Source organism: Rhagoletis pomonella, unplaced genomic scaffold, assembly GCF_013731165.1.
Source record: "Rhagoletis pomonella isolate Grant_MI unplaced genomic scaffold, Rhpom_1.0 Rhpom_scaffold_00009, whole genome shotgun sequence".
Lineage (NCBI taxonomy): Eukaryota > Metazoa > Arthropoda > Insecta > Diptera > Tephritidae > Rhagoletis > Rhagoletis pomonella.
In genome coordinates this window covers 2,679,540-2,702,492 of record NW_023458563.1, presented here as the reverse complement: position 1 = coordinate 2,702,492, position 22,953 = coordinate 2,679,540, and positions in this window count along the sequence as shown.

Here is a 22,953-nt window from a genome sequence, read left to right as displayed (position 1 = left end):
CAGATAAATGAACCTACTGATGCAATGGAAACAGAAAATTACGATGAGAATACCGATTTCACTGAAATGCACGAAACAACTAGCGAAACAACCGAAACCCTCGAAGAAGATTCAATTCCAATGGATGATTCAACCATTGACACAACTGAAGTCGTTTCCGAATTCGTTTTGGGTCTATTTATGAACAAGCCATTATCATCAGAGCAAAGATCTCTGTTATTAAAAAGATGTTGGGTACCACCACAAGACTACGATTTTGCAGTAGACTCCGATGATTCAAAACGAAACTTTCTCCACAATTGGTTACAAGTTTATAAACCTTGGCTTGTTTATTCAAAGAAAGAAAAGGGCGCTCTTTGCTTACATTGCGTTCTATTTCATAAAACTACAGTGCAAGGCTTTTTAGGCGCATTCGTTGTTAAGTCATTCACCAAATACAAAGATATGCACGAATTGAGCAGAAATCACGCAAGAAGCAAATGGCATCAAACTTCAATGAAAGCTGCTATTGAATTTACAACTGCCAAGCCAGTGCACCTACAGATGGTAACAGGACATCAGAAGTTAATTGAAGAAAACAAGAAAATAATCCGTTCGATCATATCAAACATAATTTTTTGTGGAACAACCGATTCACCATTAAGAGGAAAAGACGAAGATTCCGGTAACATATTTCAGATTGAAATTTATCATATTTTCGTCTTTTGATAAAATTCTATAATATTTTTAGGAATATTCATGGATCTCATTCGCTTGAAAATTGAGGCCGGAGATGAATCTCTTAAAAAACACTTTGAAGAAGGATCAAAAAATGCGAAATACACCTCACCAGAAATTCAAAACGAGATAATTGCATTATGTGGCGAGGTAGTGAAAGATATGATAATTGCTGACGCTAAAAAGGCATCAGCATACAGCATTTTGGCTGATGAAACAGCAGATATATCAGGAAAAGAGCAACTGTCATTGGGTATTCGATTTTACGACAAAAGGCAAGCAAAAATACGAGAAGAATTCATGGGTTTCTCTGAACTAAATGCGATGGACGCTCCAACAATTGCAGATGAAATTGATCGCGCAGTCGTGAGCTGTGAACTTGAACCGAACAAATGCGTTGGGCAAGGGTACGATGGCTACAGTGCTATGGCCGGAAAAGAAGGAGGCGTTCAAGCACATATCCGAAAAAAAATACAAAAAAGCATTGTTTTTCCACTGCGCAAGCCACAGATTGAACCTTGTTGTTAATGATTTGAACACGGTCCCGGAAGTACGAAACACTATTGGCACCATCAAAGACATAATAAGATTTTTCCGAGAATCAGTACTACGGCGAAAGTGTGCTCCGAACATACCCGCCCTTTGTGAAACTCGTTGGTCTCAAAAACATAAGAGTATTGCTGTTTTTAAAGAAAATTTCGTTGAGATCGTGAACGCATTACTGACTTTATCCACCGAAGGCAATGCAAAAACGCGATCAGCTGCATTTCAGCTACACTCTGCAGCAACGAAACCTGTATTTATCATATGCACTTCAATAATTGCCAAATATTCGGATATTCTTGAGCCTGTCGTGAATGGTCTTCAATCTAAAAGTCTTGACCTGCTCAAATGCAAAGACCATCTTGATAGAATATCAACTGTTATCTCTAGCCATCGAACCGCTGTAGATACCGTGATTGATGAAATTCTAGACGAGGCAAAAGAAATAGCGAAGTCGATTGATATTGAATTGGATATGCCTAGCCTAACCCAACGACAGCAGCATCGTTCAAATCAACCTGCATCGAATCCAAATGATTATTGGGAAATATCGTTGCTAATTCCGTATTTGGATTCGTTGATATCATCGCTTGCAAATCGATTCGCGTCATCCAATTTGCCTGCATTTTTACTACTCACATTGCAGCCAAAGTATTGGCGATTTGAAAGAAGACATCAAGCCATTTTCAGAATTTTATGAATTGGATCTAAGTGCAGAAATTGAATTATGGTATACCACTTGGAATGACAAACAGCTTAGTGGAGTAGCGATGAAAAATTTGGAAGTGTGCGACGTGATCATGGAAGCGGACACCTTTTTTCCTGCTGTATCACATGCATTGGAAATATTATTGGCACTACCTTGCACGACTTGCACCGTAGAAAGGTCGTTCAGCACTTTGCGGCGTGTTAAAACCTGGCTAAGATCAACCATGGGCGAAAATCGACTAAATGGTAAAGTTTTAGAAAATTAATTTGATTCATTTCATATGATAACGATGTTTTTATTTTTTTCAGGACTATGCATGCTCAGTGTGCATCGGAAAATGGTAAAGGAAAGAAAAACCGAAATAGTAGATGAAGTCCTCAGGAAATTTGCTGAAAATCCTAGAAAATTGGTTTTATAAAACGCTAAATCAATGGTAAAAATTTATAAAATCAATTTGATTCGTTTCATATACTAACGATGTTTCTCTATTTTGAGAAACCAAAAAATGATACTTTTAAAGTATCTCTCAATATTCTAGTGAATAAATATGTCCTACTTTTTTTTTCAAAAAAATTTCGTCGTTTTTTCATTGATTTTTGAGAAATTGTCCTCGAAAAAATACCTAAAAAAATTCCTGGCTACGCCCATGCTTCAGTGATGTAATTATTAAAGTGCAAAGTGTTAATTCTTTAATAGAAAATGACACAATATTCAGTTTTAATTTTTTGAATTTTGTATCGATATTTGGAACATCGAGTCTTTTGATTACGATATTAATGGGTACCCGATAATTTTACAGCGATACTTTAAATGAGTATAATATCGATACTTTCGGTTCGATATCGTGTCCCTACTTGTTACCACATAGTGTTTAGTGTTGGACAATTTTTGCTCTTAAAGTTAAAAAAATAAAGAAAATCATGTGGAGCTAAATTATAACTACTCAAAAATGGGAATATGTGGTAGATTTCAAACCTTGTGTGGTATATGTGTTGGATGCACCAAGAAGTGGTAGATTTACCACAGTGTGGTAGAAGTCCGATCACTGCCTGGTATAGTCATAACTTATTACGTATAACGTACAATAGTACATAATATTTATAGCAACATTATTTATTTGATTTTATAATCTAAATGGAATTTTAAAAGATAATCTACATTATTTGACCGCATCTCCCAACTTTTTGTTGATGGAGTTAATCAATTTGCGCACCGAATGACTCATGTATGTACATTATTGTGGTGCAAAAACAGTAAAGTCGGAATTGTAATGTTCTCACCCTCTAGGAGTGTTCTATATCGAAAAAAGGATACCCTTATTTTTTATTTTGAAATAAAAAAATATTTAGAGGTCGTTCAAAGCGCTCAAAGTTTTCCATGTATTTTTATATGGGAAAAATAGATACATATTTTCGTAGAAATGGTAAAGAATTCTTGAAAGTCAATATTTTCCGATCGGAAAATTCTGGTTCTCTTCAGGAGACTTTCAATAATAATACGCAATTGTTTAGTTAACCATTTTTTAATACTAACGAATTTTTATTTGCATTTTTCGGGGTTTTTGTGTGTTTTTGGCGGACCTATAAATTATGGTTGCAATGAAAAAATGGTTAACTAAACAAGTGGGTATTATAATTGGGAATCTCCTGCAGATAAACAGAGTTTTTTGGTAGAAAAGTATTGATTTTTAACTATTCTATACCATTTCTACGATAAGTTGTTTTTTCCCCATATAAAATACATGGAAAACTTTGGGCGCTTTAAGCGGCCTCTAAATATTTTTTTATTTCAAAATAAAAAATTAAGGGTATATTTTTTCGGTATAGAACAATCCTAGGGGGTGAGAGCATAAAAATTTCGACTTTACTTTTTCACATGCTGTTTTGAACCACCCTAATGTACATATGTACATATGAACTTATGGACAGCAACGTCTTCACGTATTTACATACATACATATGTTTGAAGGGTTGTACATATATTTGTATGTACCCTGCAAAAAATTGTGCGACTAATCTCTAAAGAGAGTATTCCGAGATTACTCTCAATCGGGTACGATTGGGCATTAATTAGTCGCAATTAGTCTCGACTCATCCCTTATGGGTATAATTGGAGATCATTTAGTCCCCATCTCATCTCTAACGGGTACTATTAACGATTTAATAATATGTACGCACTTAGTCAATGAAATTTCATGTGCGGCGTTGGCACACAGAGAGAGTATTCGTCTAACCAAACTGAGCAACCCGGTTCGAATCTCAGCTGGCTCAAATTTTTATTTTTAAAAAGTGACTAGTCGCTTTTTATACCCTTTCGGGTATAAAGGTGAACAATTAGTCTCTTCATAGGACATGCTCGAACAAAAGCGAACAGTTCATTCCATATAAAGAGATCAAAAGTGGTATTAGTCGCATGTTCCTCTGCGATTGCGGAGGCATCCCGGATTAGTCCCATTTTTTACAGGGTATGTACATATGTATGTTGGTATGCATGGGCGTAGCCAGGTAGGGGCAGGGGGGTGCTCGAGCCCCCCCCTAACTTCAAATTTTCCTTACATATACACAAAATAGTACCCTGAAATGCCAGCTTAATAGGGTCGAGCCCCTCCCCCCCCTAAATTTCATTCTGGCTACGCCGATGTTGGTATGTATGTACATAAGTTTGTGTTCATGTATATATGCAGCAGTGTTGCCACAAAAAATTACCAGATTCCTCAAAAACAAATGAAAAATCCTCAAAATCCGAATTAATCGTAGTGCTTTCGACAGAAGCAGCATTTTGATACGAAACAAAATGGTTTTGAAAGCTAAAGTAAATCCCTTTCAATCGTAGCCATTGAGCCACAATTAACCCTTCACCTTAAAAAAATTGGTCAAAAGTAGTGTTCTATGAAATAAAAAACATGCAAAATCCACGGGATTTATTGCAAAACAAAAAATTTATGTATTTTTTTTATTATACTAGTATTAAAGATTTTGAGACGAGCAACACGATTCCCTCAAACAATACGTGCAATTCAAGATCTTTAATTTGAGCCAAGGCCTCTAGGCCCTCTGAGAGCCAAGTTATATCTAACAACTTTAAAGCAAACTCCGAAAGTGCTCTACTAGTTCTTACTCCGAAATTAGAAAAAATTGCGTAAAATGTCGAAGGGCCTAGAGACTTCTACCTTGGCTTTAATTAATGGTCTTGAATAGCACTAAAAATGACTTGTTCGAGGGATATAAATTTGTGTGAAGGATGCACAGCTGCATGCAAATCATAAAAATGCAAATTGAGAGGTTGACTTTTTTTCATTTTTTAAACAGTGGAATCGTGTTTCTCCTCTCCAAATCTATAATATCAGTATAATAAAAAATAGAAAAAATATTTTTTAACGGTCGTTTGTAACAGGCAAAACAAATCGACATAGATATAGACAAATGTATACATAAATGATCAGAATGAAAAGAGAAATCGATTAAGCCATGTCTGTCCGTCTGCCTGTCCGTGTACACGATATCTCGAGAAAAAATTGAGATGTGTCCACGAAATTTGGTAGGTAAGTTTCCCTTTATCCAAGGTAGGTTGGGATTGAAAAGGGGCGACATCAGACAATAACCACGCCCACCTCCAATATAACGGTATTTTCGTTCTTATTTTTTTTTTATCAAAATATAGTTCATTCTTAAAATCCCGCGTGAATTCAAGTTCCCAAATCTGTGCAATATTAAAAAAAAATTCAACAAACTTTCGTACAAATTTCGATCTTTTTCAAAAATTCTAAAAAATAAATCGTAGCTTTTAGCCATTTGAAACTTGTACTTTATTTTATTTACTAGAAATAAATGTGCTACAAAACTGCATACTCGGAGTCTAATTAAAAATCTCGAAGTTTTTACGAGAATTTGTTGAATTATTATTTTTAATTGCATACATTTTTAAGGCAGTGGCACTCGATTGGTCCATTTTTACAGATTGGTACATTTTTATATTCGGCTATTGGTACAAAACAAAAAAGGGAAATTTTTCTTTTTGTAGTCAAAATAGTTTCTTAAAGGATTTTTTGGAAAAAATCCCCTCAGATGACAAAACAGCTTAAGCTTACAAAATGAACACTGCCGGAACAAAGTATTGGCAGAGCAAATTTTTCACAGATATATGCAACAAAATTTTATTCTAATATTTTTCCGCTAATTTCGTATAAAAATATGGTCCATTCTACAACAAAAATATGATTCCTAAACTTTGTGCACAACTCGCGAAAATTCAGCAAATTTGTATGAAAATTTTCAACTTTTTAATCAGATTTTTTTAGAATTTTTTTGAGTATGCAGATTTGTAGCCCAATCCATTTTATTATAATAATGTGCAAGTTTTAAGTAGCTCGGAATTACCGTTGATTTTTGGTATTTTTTTTTACGTAGTCTGTTCCATACAAAAAATTTTTTTTGGAAAATACTTTATATGGAAAAATTCAAAACAACAAAAAAAATTCTCAAAAATCACGCGATTTTTGACTAACTCCGAACTTGAATTTTTTTGCTTGAATTTAATGGGCTGCAAAACTGCATACTCATCTGATTAAAAAGTTGAAAATTTTGATGAAAATTTGCTGAATTTTCGCGAGTTTTGCACAAAGTTTAGGAAATATATGTTTTTTGTTGTTGAATTAACCATAGTTGTATACAAAATTGGCGGGAAAATATTAGAATAAAAATTGTTGCATATATTGTGAAAAAATTGCTGTGCCAATACTTTGTTCCGGCAGTGTACATAAAAATATTAAAAAAATTTATCAACGGAATCATAATAATGAGATTTTTGATGCTGTTTTTTAAATTTTTTCCAAGATTTGTTTAAGAAAAACTTGAAAACCTGCTCCAAAACTTTACCGATATAGACTTATAAGGTATCACAGGTATCATTTTCTCACCCATTTTTGTTTCTTTGCAAAAGAACTCATTCACGTCCCAATTTTTTTTTATTCAATTCCAACACATCTAAATTCAACATGGAATGACACTCGTTTATCTTACCTCCCTTTTTCATATTTTGAGTGAGCTTATTCGCAAAGAAATTAAAAGGGTGAGAAAATGATACCTCATAAGTCTAAATGGTAAGGTTTTGGCTGAGTTATTTAAGTTTTTCTTAAACCAGTCTTTGAAAAGAGTGCAAAAACAGCATCAAAAATCTGATTATTATGATTCCGTAGAATTTTTTTTTATATTTTTATGAAAACTTTTTAAGCTTAAACTACTCAGTCATCTGAGGTAATTTTTTCAAAAAATATTAAAAAAACTGTTTATTGGTGGAAGTCTTAAAATATAATACATAGATTTTATAATTCCAGTGGAAAAACAGTACCACTTTTTTTGTATGGGCAGTGATGCAGTCTACTGTACATAAGTTGGCTACGATTACTCGGCCGTGCTATCATACACTCTAAAAAATCTGTTTAAAAATGCGACTATAAATCGAGTATATTTTTGTTTATTTTTAAATTTTTATGGTAAATTTACACGATGATTATATATTTTTCTCATTTACACATTTTCGTTTGTAAAAATCCTTTTTGTTAGTGGCTTTACACAATTCTAAGGGTGAAATCAAACAGCAGATGTGTATTTTGTAGCTCGCGCACACTTTCTTAGTAAATTTAGGCACACCACAGCAGCTATATTACACTCTAAAAAGTCCGAAATTTAAACAAACTATTCGTTGAATAAGCGAGCATGTAATTTCGCGAATAATAAGGTAGGAAATCAGTAATCTACCTTTTCGGTAGGAAATCTACACATTTTTTTTAGAGTGTAGTAGCACAACGCCGCTAAGTACATTTTAAAATTTTCAGGCAATAGCCTCATGCGATTATCGATTATATTTTTTGTTGTTTGTGTGAAATATTTTATTTTTATCAATATTTTTCTTTTAATTAAAATATGTTGAAATAAAAGTGAAAAAAAAAAAACTTTGCCATAACCCTCCCCGAAAAAAAATCATGGCTACGGCCCTGCGTGGCCACGCCCACTTACGATGAAATGATGTATCTCTGTACACAGAAAGTTTCGTTTTCAAATTGCTATAGAACGTTTTACTTTTAAAAACGGTTTGACCCAGGTTTTGCACCTTTATACATAAATACATACACACAGATGTTCCTGCCTTTCTTCCAAGCTGGGACCGCTAAGTTTGCTTCACGCTGGTCAAATCCTGTAATTTAAAATAAGAAAGTTTTAAATTATTAAATAACCCATAAGAATTTGTTTTTAAAAGTTACTCTTACCGAAGCTTTTTGCGATCAAAGAAGTCCACCGTATCACCAATGTTCCTTCTAGTTAGATGGTTAAAATGGCGGTATTGTATTGTATGTATATACTTCATCGCCTTTTCTGAAGATTGAAATAACTTATTTATCTGCGCAAAATTTTTCCGACAAATGATGCAAATATATGAAATGTTTATCATTATAGCTAGGTTGATTCTTAAATTCTAACGCAAAACATTTTAGTTTTAACATTTTTTCGTACGTTTAATAATATAGAGATGTAACTCAAAATTTACGTTTTTGGAGATTTCATTATGCAAATAATAAGCTTGATAAGTAGAATTTGGTAAGTCTAACAGATAACCAAATTTCACAAATATGGCGAAGATATTTGTCTTTTCATCTGTATTTTTGCTTACCAACTGTATGAATTGATAAAACTTTGATTGCATTTTCCAAAAAAATTTTAATTTTGAAATACTTCGTTATATTATTAAACGTGCGCTTTCATACTTGATTGACTGAAAATAAATAAACTTTTTCATTTTAAGTGTGTCTAGTTTTATTTTACTTGTTGAAAATTATATCGCACTACAATTCGTTGGGACAATATTATAAAATGTTTCATTTTAGTTTTTAAAATACGCATTTTTGGCGTTATTTATTTAATTTCGTTTGTTCTTCTCAATAAAAAGTGAATATACATATTATAACGATCGTTTTTGTTTTGCGAATGTTTCATTTTAAAGTCGTAAATACAAATACTGTATTTTTTGTTTTGTATGAAGTAAAGTTATGTATATCTAAATATTTTATTTTACAATTTCTTTTAAAAACTTGCGTTTTACCTGTATCATTTTCTCTGTGTAGTCCTTTCACCAATCCCCACCAAACTCGGTACGAACATTGCTTAGAGCATCACTAAGAAACCCTTTGAAAATTTTGTAAATCAGACAAGAACCACGCCCACCTCCCATATAACGGTAATTTACAGAAAAATGAAAACTGCGATAAATTAGTAAGTATTTAAACTAACGGATAACTCAATAACCGGTTTATCAATTTCTACCAAACTCGGTACATTTATCAACCTTGGCTCAAAAACGCGATATGTTCAAACTTTTTAAAATCGGATTAAAATTACCGTCACCTACCATATAACGGTAAATTTTAGAAATACACCACCCACTTATGACTAAATACGTAAGTGTATATTGATAGCCCCCATATCGATTTCCCCCAAACATGCTCCAATTATTTCAATATCTAATATCATATTAAAGAAACTGTTTGATATCGGGAAAAATACTTTTGCTTATCATGCAGTTTACTGAAAGGTGAAAAAACGATATTTAATACTGCACCGGGTATATAAAGTTCGGTTTCGCCCGAACTTATATTTCTTTACTTGTTTTTTTATGCACAATGCGTTGGATTTTGCATGTTTTTTTCGAAGAACGCTAGTTTTGACCAATTCTTTTAAGGTCAAGGAGTGATTGTGGCTCAATGGAAATATTTTTCCTTGAGCTTTCAAAGCCATTTTGCTGTATATTCTTGTTGGGACATCCCTACTCCCTCTCTCATAATGATTTGAAGTCAATACAACAACAATAAAAAAACCAGCAGACAAAAATGTAAATTAAATTTGCACTCATATATTTTTAAGAGCTTTTTAACAATTTTCACGAAAAAACGAACTACTAACACAATGTTCAGTACTCTTTTGACTGTTTCAGTTCCTGGATGTGATTTGGCATACCTTATTTGTATCTTTGTAAAAATTCTGGAGGTATATCCTTAGTTTGCTTTCACAGCTCATGTACTCGATTTTACGGACTTTGATACTTATTAAGATGTGCTTTTAGTTGATTTCGCAAATTCGATGAGATTCATGTCCGCGGTTTGTGGAGGTCATTTCAAATTAGCAAATTTTTGCTTTTGTATCCAGTCTTTGCGAACATATGCAGTATGTTTTGGGTGATTTTTCAGCAGAAACTCTAATTTTTCGACTACATCTTGCAAATTTTGTTGAAATATGAACAGATACTGTTCCTTACGCATAATGCGTACTAACGGACCAACAAAGTTTTTGAAATACAACCCCAAACAATTAAGATCCTACCACTGTGATTCAGAGTTTGCAGTACATGATGCGCTTAGGCTTAATTTGGGTCTTTGATCCAATACCATGCCCGGCCATCTAATTGAAAGCGATTAATTTAGTCTTGTCAGACCAAATAACCTTCAATTGAAACTTAAAAATATGTTTTTTATTGCATTCTGAACGGCCTAACATATCCCAATAGGCAAGGGTTCGGTTTTCGTACGATGCAGCAAAATGCTGCCACACTCGCACATGTATTATGATCAAATTTGCTTTTCTCTTCTTTATGATGCCTTTGCGCTCAATTTGGCAATTCTTCGCCTCGCTGTCTACTGATTTGCATCGTTACTTGCTGCTAAGTTCACAAGATATCGTACCGTAATATTTTTTAACAGACTTCCTTTGTCCTTGGGAACACTTTAGGCTATATGTTTTCTAAGTCTTAACATTTTTAAGTAGCAAATTCCAAAATTGTTTGCCACTTTTCGTGCGGTTCCGCCTTTCCGCAGTAAATCTATTATTTACATTTATGGTTCCTGATTAACTATGTTATTTACTGGTGATCACTTCTTCAATAAAATACAATATAGAAAAAAGTCATCTGACTTCCAACTAAGTAAAAGATAACTGTCAAATGCAAAACTGAGAGTGAGTGCAAAATTGTAACATCTGCCTTAATTTACAATTTTGTCTGCTGGTTTTTTTATTGTTGTTGTATTGACTTCAAATCATTATGAGAGAGGGAGTTGGGGTGTACCAACAAGAATATTCAACAAAAGGATGAAAGTCGTTAGAACTTGGAAATATAGCGGTAGCTGAAACAAAAAGTGTTAAACCATGTTACAGTTTTGCTCGTCACTGTATGTAACTCAATCGCCTAATGGTTTGCCGGGCCGTGAACATATGTTTACACATCAAATTTCGTGAGTACCTTTTTTAAGAAGTTTCATTTGTATCATGTATACGGTGCTACACACGTCTCTTTTAATTCCATTTGTATTATAAAATCTAGTAAATGATATTACATATTATGAATATTATGTACTATTGTATGTTATATAAAGTAATTATAAACGTAATAATTTATGACTGTACCAAGTGCTTTGACACTTAAACTTAAGATTTTCAAAAAGTGGATTTAATCGATGTGTGCACTGAACGGCTCATCTATCCAAGACCTACAATGTTACGTACCAATGAATATGTATGTTCATTTATACGTACATACATATGTACATACATATATCATTTGTTCCAACCCTGCAAAAAATGGGACTAATCCGGGATGACTCCGGGAGCAATCGCAAAGGAGCATGCGACTAATACCACTTTTGTTCTCTTTATATGGAATGAACTGTTCGCTTTTGTTCGAGCATGTCCTATGAAGAGACTAATTGTTCACCCGAACGGGTATAAAAAGCGACTAGTCACTTTTAAAAAATAAAAATAAAAATTTGCGCCAGCTGAGATTCGAACCGGGGTGCTCAGTTTTGTTAGGCGAATACTCTCTCTGCGTGCCAACGCCGCACATGAAATTGCATTGACTAAGTGCGTACATATCATTAAATCGTTAATAGTACCCGTTAGAGATGAGTTGGGGACTAATTGATCTCCAATTATACCCATAAGGGATGAGTCGAGACTAATTGACCTCCATTAGTACCCGTATGAGACTAGTTGGGACTAATTAATGCCCAATTGTACCCGATTGAGAGTAATCTCGGAATTCTCTCTTTAGAGATTAGTCGCACAATTTTTTGCAGGGAAAATATTGCAAAGGCAATGCTGGGAGGGGATGATTGGCACTTTATTGCTATATGGGAAAGAAACTGAACGTAATCATGATGTACCACACATATTGAGTGTTTTACTCAATTTGTAGTATCTATGCATATGTGAAGTTGTAAATATATTTACAACTTCACATACATATGCATATACTGCGCTTAGAAACTACAAATTGAGTAAAACACTCAATATGTGTGGTACATCATGATTACGTTCAGTTTCTTTCCCATATAGCAATAAAGTGCCAATCATCCCCTCCCAGCATTGCCTTTGCAATATTTTGGAACAAACATACATACATACATACATACGTATATGTACAAAAGTACATTTATGTACGGAGGCATACTACATACGTATTAAACTCCTGCGCAATTCCATTTAAACAGCCTAAGGGTCTGGTTATGCATACTTCGCATAACTTCGCACAACCATTTGTACCAGTGCCCTAAAAGTGTTACTTAAGAAAATGTGAAGCAAAATCTAAACTCAACAGATCGCTAAGTTTTTAAAAGTTCTGCTAATTTCTGGGTAATGGAATACATACAAAATACATAAAAATTACATACGAAATTACAGTTTGAAGTTTATGCGAAGTTGTGCGAAGTTATGCGAAGTATGCATAATCACACCATAACAAGGCATCCGGTCGCCGCGCAAATACTTTCCCTGCTTTACTCTCATCGTTCGGGTCAAGTGTGAGTAAGCATAAACCAGTTTCTGCAAGCGTACGTAAACTTCCGATCAATAGCAAGACGCGTAGAGTATTTACTTTGCCTTCTGCAACTACTGCGAGTAAAAGGTATTTGACAGTAGAGTACTCTACTGGTAGTACTTGAGTATTTTCGAAGAAAACATTCATTTGTGGTATCTAAATAAAACTAAGGACAGGAATGTAGAGGAGCGATGAAGAGAGCGACGAGCAAAACGTACTTTCAACTAAAATGCTGATATACATACCTAAGTACATATGTATGTATGTATGTATTTGCATAGATACGTATGTGCATAGATACATATGTGAATAGATATATATTTGCATAGATACGTATGTGCATAGATACATATATAAGTGTCCGCATATATTTTTTCTCGTCACTTGCTCTGTCGCTTCACTGCAGCAAAACCAACCAAGTTGTGGGGAAAACCCTGACGATATGCGTACAATTGAATCCATGGGTTTGAAGATAGCGTAAACTGATGTGAAAATTTCAATTTGATATTAAATATATTTATGTATGCATGTACATACATATATACATATGTAAAAATGTAGTTTCGATTTAAAAAAATCGGATAAAGTTTTTCTTTCGCCATTCATACACCTCTAATTTTAGTATTTATTAAAAAAAACTCAATGAAATTCAAAAACCATCTCTTGCATTTGGTTTTACTCAATACCGATTTGAGCTGTCGCACAGTGTTATCAAAAAAAAGCTATCAATGGGTAGGTTCAGAAGGCGCAGCAGTTGAGCGCAACCGTTGCTAAAAAAAAATCAGTGATCGTTATGCGTCTTCTGAACGACTTCATACATTAGCTGTCAAATTCAACTCTCAAAGGTACACACCAACATGTTGTCTCAAATGATCAGAAAAATATTACGATCATCTAACACACAACTAATCAGTTGATTAGAATTACACAACAACGCGTTCAGAAGGTGCAATCGCACCAATTACGGAGCTGTTGCGCCTTCTGAACGTGCCCAATGAAAATTCGTTTATCCTGAAATCAAGTTATATGTACATACAATTCCGAAATTTTTTTATTTGTAAAGGCTCTCAAGAAAAACTAAAAATTCATATAAAATTACGCACAATAAATGGAAAATAATTTTCTTCTATAAAAAATTTCTTAAATTAGTATGCAGCTCTTCAGAAAAAAATGCTCGTACATCTCGTCTAATAATAACTAATAATTTTATTTCGTATAGCAGCATTGCTTAAGTTATTGTTTTTGACAACTTATTTGTTGGTTAATGACTGCAAATAGTTTTATAGAAAATTAGAAACGAGAAATAATACTTTCATAAAAATATAAGTACATATATAGATTTAAAAAGCTGCTTGAATACAAAAGTTTTTTGAAAATGTCACATTAAACAACTGTCTAAATCTACGTCATTTTTTATAAATAAGGCCGTAAACATTTCCTTACATCGTCAATTTCCATATTCTATTTTTACTCTTTCAATTTCACTGACCAGCGCCGCAAACGATATCAACTAGTAGGCGAACAACCAGAATTGAAATTTAATACGCAAGTACTTACAGTACTACAAGTATACAGAGAGTAGATTTGCTACTCCCTTTTGGCAGCAGCAAATATCTCTCGTACGCGATGAGAGAAAGTAGAGTACCTACTTTGGTGGAGTAATAGCAAGTACAACAAGTATTTACTCTCTCAACGCCAAGTAGTGTATGTATGCGGAAATAGAGTAACAATGTATTGGGAGTAGAGTACAATGCAAGGAGTACTTATTGAACGAAATGCGGCAAATACACTTGCGCTGGATTTTAATACGTATTTATATGAAAACAATGTCAATTTCCAAGCCATTAAGGATGCTTTTCAAAGTTATGTTTAGTTCGCGTTAATTTTTCTCGGAATAGAGTCTACCTCCTTAGGTGTACATTAGAGTGGTTCAAAAAAATAAAGTGGGAGTTTTAATGCCGGCACCCCCTAGGATTGTTTTATATAAATTTGTTTTTCCTCCATATAAAACACATGGAAAACTTTGAGCGCTTTGAGCACTCCCTAAATATTTTTTGATTTCAAAACAAAAAAAAGGGTATATTTTTTTTGGTATATAAGAATCCAAGGAGGTGGCGGCATTAAAAAGCCGACCTTATTTTCTTACATACATTTTTGGACCACTTTAGTGTACATGCATATAAATATCCATGTGGATATGTTGTTAATGTGATAAAAACACGCTAGCATTTAAACAAAAGCTAATGCTATTTCGGTAATGCTATTTCGGTTGCGCACTTGTGAACAAGGGTATATTAATTTTGTTCACATAACGGTTGTTTGTAACAGCCAAAACGAATCGAGATAGATATAGACAAATGTATACATATATGCTCAGAATGAATAGAGAAGTCGATTAAGCCATATCTGTCTGTCCGTCCGTGTACACGATAACTCGAGCAAAAATTGAGATATCTCAACGAAATTTGGTATGTAGGTTTCCATTTATCCAAGGTAGGTTGGTATGGAAAATGGGTGAAATCGGACTGCAACCACGACCACTTCCCATATAACGGTAATTTCCAGAAATAAGAAAACTGTGATATTTTAGTAACTCCTGACGATAATTCACTCAAAATTGATATTTACAATAATTTTCAGACGAAAAATAAGAATATTATAAATTTTTGGAAAATGCACCAATTTCTTCCAAACTTGGCACAGTTATTGGCCTTGCTTACAATGGGCCAAATAGCCGAAAATTTTTTAAATCGGACAATAACCACGCCCACATCTCATATAACGGTAATTTAGAGAAATACAAAAAAAGTAAATATTAAAGCTAATTTATTCAAAATTGATGGTTGCAAAAATTCTTTACCAGGAAATACGCTTATGATAAAATTTTGGAAAATGGGCATGGCACCGCCCACTTATGATCACATATATGTATCTCGGTAGCCGTTATACCAATTTGTACCAAACTCCGTATGGTTATTGTGCTTGCCACATAAAAGCAAAGCGTTGAAAATTATTGAAATCGGACTAATATTACGGCCGCTTTTCATATAACGGTAAATTTCAGAAATGCTTGAAGCTGCAATATTTCGAAATTTAAGGACGCTAATTTACTCAAAATTTATACACCCCGGCTTACCATCTAGCGGTAGGTTTCGGAAAGGTGAAAAAACATATATTTAATACTTGCGCCGGGTATTTAATGTTCAGCTCCGCCCGAACTTAGACTTTCTTACTTGTTAAATCTGTAAAGCAAGTGGTTTAATTATACTTAGAAAAAAGTATTAATATAGTATGCCTGAAACGTTTTTAAATACATATATATGTACTTAAGTAGTATATATATCTATGTACATATATGTATGTGCATATGCTTATGCTGACTTAGTATAAATTCAACTCAAAACTAAATAAAAGATCTAGCATCCAATTTCACCAAAGCAATTTAAGTGAGAAATGATTTTAATTTTTTGAATTTTGAATGGAAATTGACAGAAAATAAAAAATCATTTTAACTTAAATTGCTGGGGAAACCGGCTGTAAGTGCACTTGCATCACAGCTATGTTCAACATATGTAAGGTCATTAGACTGGTTCAAAAACTCGACTATACGTCTTTCAAATACGCCTGACAATAGCGCAGCCCTACGACGAGCTACGGGCCACAGCCTCCAATTTGTTATCTACATTACCTAAACGCTTTGTCGATGGCGACATAATTTTTTTGAAGGCGGCAGCGACATCATGAATTTGTATGAGTTTGACATAAAAGAAGAGGAAGAACCTTATCTGTCGCTGGAAAAATAGAAACAGATCTAATCTGGCCACAACCACAGTTTTCATTGTGTTCGGGCTATAAGATTTAGAGGCGCTCATTTCGATTTCTCTTTTTCATATAAATAACACCGTGAAAAAAATGGTTTCAATTTTTAAATTTCGTAACTCGTTTTTAAGTCTACGTATCGGAATGAACAATATATAATTTTGAAGAGATTTGAAGGCTGCAAAAAATTATCAAATGATTTTTTCATAAATTCACTCCTCAAAAAGTTATTCAAAGTTAAATTTAAACATTTTTTATATGGAGATAAATGCACAACACCGTGAAAAAAATAAAAACATTGTTAAAAATTAACGCTATTTTACAGGCAATTCAAACTTGAACCAGAATTAAATAGGCTATACAACTTCGTACCCATAATTTTCTAAGAATTCTGAATAACAGTGTGAAATCTTGATGAAACTTTCCTGATTGCAGTTTTATATCCCATTCAATTTATAGAGTAACAAATTGCAAGTTGGAAGTGGTAAAAAAGTACCGTTGAGTTTTGGCAATTTTTTTGTTGATTGCGAGGTGCATTTTCTTCCTTATAAAAAAATTTTCGACTTTTTCCTTGAATAACTTTTTGAGGAGTGAGTTTACGGAAAAATCATTCAAGAATTTTTTACATCCTTCAATTTCCTTAAAATCTATACATTCATTCCGATACGTCGATTTAAAAACGAGTTACGAAATTTCAAAATCGAAACTTTTTTCCTGTGTTAATTATATGGAAAATAGAAATTCGCAATCAGCGATCTTTAAGTCTTAGTATTAAGCGCTGCGCTTTTAACAGACGTCCCGAAAATATCTCTCAGGGGGTTTGGAAAAAAGGATAGTCGATTCTTTTTGAACCAGTCTAATGTGCATATGCGTATATAAACATCCTTTTGTGTTAACCATTGTGTTTGCGATTTTTAAAACAACGAGCAGAAGCGCAATCTTACTTTTCTCGTATACAAGCAAAAGCAGCGTGTCTTCGTTCTTTTAGCCATCGTAATTCCGGACGTTGACATCGGCCATTCGCACGAGACCACTATATCGGCATGTTAAAATATTCTTAATCTGAAGTTTAATATGTGAACTGCTTCATTTAAAAATCGTGTGAAGGACACTGGGTCGGCTGGTGTATTAATTCCAGTAAAAATATACTCCCATCTAGTTTTTGTGTTAAATGTGTATTAATACACATATAAACAAACAAGTGCTGTGTTTGCGTAAATGTGGGTGAGAAATTTGACTTCAAAGCCCCGCCCGGCGCATGTCATATTATTCAAATTTTCAAACGTTTATGCTGTGGGTATCGTTGCCGCGTTGTTTTCCACCCAAAACGGTGATTTCGGTGGTGGATTTGGTTGCACACTTAACCGCGTAATTGTGGATGAGAGCATTCAAACGTGATAATAATACGGTTTTTATCGCACATCGTGCAACAATTGGTTGAATCTTAAAATTCCAAAATCAGCATCGGCAGCCGTTTTATTAACGTTAGAAACGCTGAATTCGCGATTGTGCTATAAGACCGTGTTTAGCTTTTAAACTAACTTAAATATTTTGTCAAATAAGTGATTTAATTACAAGATATGAGCTAATAAAAATCGAATAAAATATGTTTGGTGAAAAATTGTGATCTACACTTTTTAAAATACCAAAGAGGAGCATCGTCAAATGAGGGTCCAGCTCAAAATAGAAGTGAATAAAAACGCAAATGCTTACATTACAATGATATTAAATATGATATGATATGTACATGCCTACATATGTACATACATACATGTGTGTAATATTTTAGAACTTAAAGTGTAACTGTGTAAGTGTAGGAAATGCCGCGGCAATGAAATAAACGTATTCAAACGTGTTTGAACTAAAAAGAGAGTATGGGTTAATAAGTGAAATGTAAATTAAATGTTACGTATTACCAGATTTTACATAATTACTAGAAATGGAAAATCACTCGCCAACCTTGTGCGGAAAGCTCTTTGAAGCCGATATGTGTACATAATTTCTTAGACAAAAAGATTTCAAGTGATGACCTAATATTTCATAACGCTTTCATAGTCGATTAGAGCCCAGAGATAAAGTCTACTCATTGTGTCAGTGGTTCTAAACTTTAACGTCTAACATTACATTAATCGTGGATATAAAATATTTTCGCTGCTAAAAAAAATGGATTTATCAACGGCGTATCGATACAACCAAAACATGATGGAATATTATACATGTAAATAAAAATTATGTTTAAGCAAATGTCTTTATACAAATCCCTGTAATCGGTGTTATGTAGGAACTACAATAAATTTCACTTTTACTCATGCAATCATACGTTGTAAACAAATTATTACTAAATGCTATATTAATTATAGGCATTCCAACGTGCCGGGTGGGACATTTTAACTCGTTTTTGTTCAAACATTAAGTAGTTTCTGTATAATGGCCAATATGCAGCTGTCGGCCGCTGTGGTGTAGAGGTAAGCAGTGCGCGCTTCCACTCTGCAGCACCTGGGTTCAAACCCTGGTCAAAGCAACATCGCAAAAATATAGAAAAAAGGTTTTTTCTTAAGAGCGGTCGTCCCTCGGCAGACAATGGCAAACCTCCGAGTGTATTTCTGCCATGAAATACAGCTTCTCATAAAAATGAAATCGCCGTTCGGAGTCGGCGTAAAACTGTAGGTCCCTCCGCTATGTGTGAAAACATCAAGGCGTACGCCACAAATCGGAGGAGAAGCTCGGCCAAACACTAACATATGTATAAGCGCCAATATATATATATATATATATTTATATGCAGCTCTCACGAAAACGGTCAAGAAAAAAATTGCCAATAGTTGCGTTCCCCAACTTTTCTGAGTTAAAACCTGTAAAACTGTCAAAAGGTTAAAGAGGTCAGAGACACGAGTACGGGAACGCTTTCTGGTAAATTCCTGTAACTTCTTGCAACTTCTTGCGAGTTAGGGAACGCAACTATTTGGGTGTGTCCCAGGCAGGGCCGGCCGCAGGATTTCTCTTTGCGGGGGGTTTTATATAAAGTCATTCGTAGCAACCAAGAATATCATTGTTTTATTTACACTATTCAGCATATTGTATTTAAATGTGGATATAATTTAGCACAACTCAAAGAAAAGTCGCGTGCAATTCACCGAGGTATAGATACAAATTCTTTTAATACTGAGTCAACATTAACATCCAGATTGCGATGAATATTAAGAAAATCTAGCCCATTGTGTGCTCGTTATCTGTCCATGCATGATGATATTCATTGAATTATTACACATCATTTTGACAAACATTACAAACTAGTGAACCCGCATGGCATCAAAACGCCAACATTTAATTAAATTGTTTAAACAGGTAAAACCCTATTCAAAACCCTCTAAAAATATTCCTAATGACTAATCTAAAACATTTCTCAGTGATGAGAGGTCTCGCATGGTGTCGGTTTTCATTTCATCAAATTTCAAATCTCGCTGTAACTTCAAAAAATAAAACCTGTGCACATCTATGTAGAATCCCAGTTCTTTAATTTGACATCTCATTTTGGAAATTCGAAATAACGGTGCAGATGTGATGACCTTCAAAAAAATAGATGGCAACTCTAATTAAAAATATCAGCATATAGTTTTCTTAAAACTCTTTCGTTTAACACTAATATTTCGTTTATGTATCTTTCGTATAAGTAAAACAAATTCGACTTTTCAAACAGGTGGCAACCCTTTAAACGTATTTTCAAACAAACATTTTTCGCCTGGAATTGTTATACATAATTCAATTAACTGGTGATTAAGTTGCATTTTATTTTTTTAAGCACATGCCAACTCTCCTAAATATAGTTTAGAAATAGATTACTTTCAAACCCATTTCGATTGATGCCCATCTTTTGACAATCCATTTAACTTTTTAAATAATTTGAGCTTAATTTTTTCAACAAAAAAAACCGTATGTTCAGCTTAAAGATTTCTTAACACTCTTTCTTTTGATAACCATATTTTAAATAAAAACTTAACGAAAAATATTTAAAATGAAAGACCTTGGAAATTAAAAAAAATCACTGCATAACTACACATTTCGGGTGCTCAGATATATATTTACGTATGTTCAGTATCGTTCATATCAATAGCACCCCCATTTCAAAGTGAGATTGTTTGCCACTTTTGTTTTTTTAAATCTGATTAAAAGGTCTAAAATTTTGATGAAAAATTGTGAAATTTAATTTTGTTTTGTATAAAGTTTTAAACCAGGGTTTATATGATTTTGTTTAAAGCATGATAATTTTATTTTTATAAAATAATAACAAACAAATTTTAACTCTAAATATATTGCGAATATTTAAAAAAGAGATGGTGTACGCAGACCTTTACTGTTAAGTGTAGCTTAAATACATTTTATATTTTGCATTTAATTTTATACCTACGTATATATGTATAAAAATGACATTAATGTTACCAATAACGACTTTTTTGAAAATATTTTAGCAGTTGCCCCATAAACTATGTAGAGAATTACATATTAAATAAACGAACCAGTTTGTTATTAGTTTTAAAATTTAAGAAAATCGAAAAAATATAGTATATTACATTTGTGCATCTTTTGTCAGCTTTCACATCACCAGGATGAGTAAAACTGATGACAGCGCAACTAGCTCTGCCGTCCAGCTCTGCATCCCTTTTGCAGTAGTTCAGAGTAGGGATAAATCGATACCATCAAGGTATTACTCAAATCAGTACTTGCACTTGTATCAAACTCAGTATCGGAAAGGTATCGAGTACTTGTACATAGAACTACTGTTTTGCATATTTTTCAAACTTATTATCTTTTAACGCAAACATTTAAGACAACAATTGCTTTTGTATAGGATTTGATTTCAAAAACAGAATACATATTTACAAGATTAATAGAGAAATTTTTATCATATAAAATAAGTTCAAGGAAAGAACTCTTTTTTTTGTTATATTTCCCAAAAACATCAACATTTCCAAGTGTTTTCCTGGAAGGTGGTTTCGAGATTTTGATATAGTTGTACCTGTTTTTGAGAAAACCCAGGGACAGATGACCCAACAACCGTTATGTACAGACAGGCTTCCTTATATAGCTGCGGAAATGTAGTGCGCATATCTTCCCATTCCTCTAATGGTTTGCTTTTCAAAGATGCTGAAGCATTATAAGTTTTGCGCTTCTGATACAAGTACTTTTTTTTCGATACCCACTTGGATCGCAGTAAAAAGCATCGAGTACAAAAATTCTTGGTAAATTGAGAAAAGTATCGAGTATGTATTTGGATTTACTTGTATCGATTTATCCCTAGTTCAGAGACAGTTCTGAAAATTGTAGGGCTTTGCCAGGCTGCCCCTAAATTTTGCTGCAGGGTACATACAAACATACATATGTATGTACGTATTTATCAGGGTTGCCACTGAAAAACTTTCTTTCCTACCAAGAGCGGGTTCAAAAACGTACCAAAATGGCTTCTTTCCTCCCATTTCTTTTAATCAAGAAAACGGCGTTTGATAGCATTAAATACATTTACTTTTTCTGGTTTTTATACTTAAAATAAGATATCCAGTAAATAAAAAGATCAGAATATACATATAGCACACACAAAAAAGTGGTGTGTGCCTTTAACCAGATACACCCTCTAAGTTTCGAGTAAATTGCGAAAAACCGAAAAAGTGGCATACAAATCGCAGTTTATAGTTGTAATAAAGCCTTCGGCGTAAATGACGTGAAAAATCGTAGCAGAAAATAAAATTCCGTCATAGATTTTTTGAAGGGAAACTTCTTTAGCGGCGGTTGGTTGGTTGGGAGTAAATTGGCAAATTCAGCGGAAATTGCACACGGATCTGGTTGGGACGGAAATGATGCAACAGAAGTGATGCAACGGAACTGGTGCAACGGAAATGATTGGGGCTGAAACAAGTACTTCTTGTGTATATGCAACGGAAATGATGCAACAGAAATGATGCAACGGAAATGGTTGGGGCTGAAACAAATGCTTCTTATATGTATGCATATGGTATCTATAAATTTAACAAAAATTTGCTAACAAGAGGTTAAAGAATAACACTTAGAAAAATACCAATACAAGAATGAAAGTAAAGGTGACTACGTACATAAATGAATAAAAGGATAAAGGCAAAGGTAAAAATAACAACAAAAACAAATATGCGTAAAGATAAAGGCAAAAATGAAGACCAAGGTAAATCTAAACACTTTACTTATATATATAAGAACAAATGTGAAGGGGAATATGTAGCCGAAAAAATTACATAAAAGTAAAGACAAAGAGGAGGATGAGGATACCGATAAAAGCAAAGATGAAG